General features: G+C 43.1%; 1 protein-coding gene across 1 annotated transcript in view; it reads left to right on the forward strand.

Annotated features, from left to right (window-relative positions):
* SPATA6 (spermatogenesis associated 6) overlaps positions 1-1,808 on the forward strand; it is a 109,152-nt gene that overhangs the window by 67,998 nt on the left and 39,346 nt on the right. The window lies entirely within an intron of this gene.

Below are 1,808 nucleotides of genomic sequence, written 5' to 3' on the forward strand. Positions count from 1 at the left end.
CTCATAAAGGTCAACAGACAGACCTGGAATTATTTATAGACTTTTCCTTTTTTGGCTGTTGGTTTTTGTTGTTTTCTTTTGTTGTTATGCTTTGCTTTATCTTGGTTTTGTGCTTATTATTGCCTCTGCTTATCTGTCTAGATAGGCAAGATAAACAATCTGGAGGAGAAAACAATGGGACCAATGGTTCTGGGGGGACAGGGAGAGGGGAAGGCAGGGGCAAGGAAGGGGGGTGCCAACAAACCCAGGGACAAGGGAACAACAAGTGATCTAAAATCGATGGCGAGGAGGGCATAGGATGCCTGGTGGGGCAATGTAGCTGAGAGGAATTACTGGAACCCAAATGAAGGCTGAGCATGATACTGGAAGAAGAGGAAAGGAAAAGGAAAAAGAGGAAAGAACTAGGAGACAAAGGGCATTTATAGAGGTCTAAATACAGAATGTACATATGTAAATATATTTATATATAACAATAGGAAAATAGATCCATGTACATATATTTATATGTTAAGTATTAAGGCAGCAGACAGACACTGGGTCTCCACTCAAGTACTCTCTCAACGCAAGAACATTTTGTTCTAATAACCCAGCATTCTGTATGCTCACCTTCCCTCAAATGATTGCTGAAGACAAAATGGGTGCATAAGAAAATATGAAGAAAGCTGATGGTTCCCGGCAATCAAAAGATATAGTGTCTGGGTCTTAAAGGCTTGAAAATAAACAAGGGGCCATCTAGCTGAGAAGCAACAAAGTCCACATGGAAGAAGCACACCAGCCTGTGTGATCATGAGGTGTCAATGGGATCAGGTATCAGGCGTCAAAGATCCAGAACAAAAAATCTTGCCAATGTGAATGAAGGGGAGGGTGAAGTGTAGACCTAAAGCCCATATTTAAATAATAGGACATCCCCTTACAGTAGGTTCACAAGAGATGAGCCAGTCAGGGTTCAGTGTAGCACTGAGGAAAAACACAACTTTCCTCTATTCTTTAATGCTCCCACACACACACACACCCCGCCCCACTATCATGACCCCAATTCTACCTTACAAATCCCACTGGACCACAAGATGTACACTGGTACAGATAAGAGCTCGAAACACAGAGAATCCAGGAGAGATAAACCCCTCAAGATCAATAATGAGAGTAGTGATACCAGGGGGGCAAGGGGAAGATGGGAGGAGAAAGGGAATTGATCACATTGATTGACATATAACCCCCCTCTCAGAGGTATGGACAACAGAAAAGTGGGTGAAGGGAGACAGCGGTCAGTATAAGAAATGAAAACAATAACAAATTATCAAGGGATCAGGAGGGAGGGAGGAGGGACGGGGAATGAGCCGATACCAAGGACTCAAGTAGAAAGAAAATGTTTTGAAAATGATGGCAACATATGTACAAATGTACTTGACACAATGGATGTATATATAGATTGTGATAAGAACTATAAGAGCCCCTGATAAAATGATTTTTTAAAAATACTAAACACACAAAAATGTATATATGTATATACGGAGGTAGGACTGAATGCTTTTGTGTTGTGCAGGAGGCTGGCTTGCAGGGTAGGGGGCCTCTGGGATCTTAATAGGAGAAGCTGGATTTACTGACCCACAGAAGCGTAGCTGAGTGCCGTTGGGCTGAGGCTTACTGAGTGGGGTACCCCTGGGCACTTAATTCAGGGAGTGGGGTTGCTGAACCGAATGCCTTTGGGTTGAGGCTTCCTGTAGAGCGGCATCCCCTTTGGGCATCTGTTACTGGCATTACAACTTGATAACTTCCTTAAGTTAAACCCTTTAATCATGATCCCCCCC

This window comes from Echinops telfairi, unplaced genomic scaffold (assembly GCF_000313985.2).
Source record: "Echinops telfairi isolate 266 unplaced genomic scaffold, ASM31398v2 ScPeMD7_443;HRSCAF=831, whole genome shotgun sequence".
Lineage (NCBI taxonomy): Eukaryota > Metazoa > Chordata > Mammalia > Afrosoricida > Tenrecidae > Echinops > Echinops telfairi.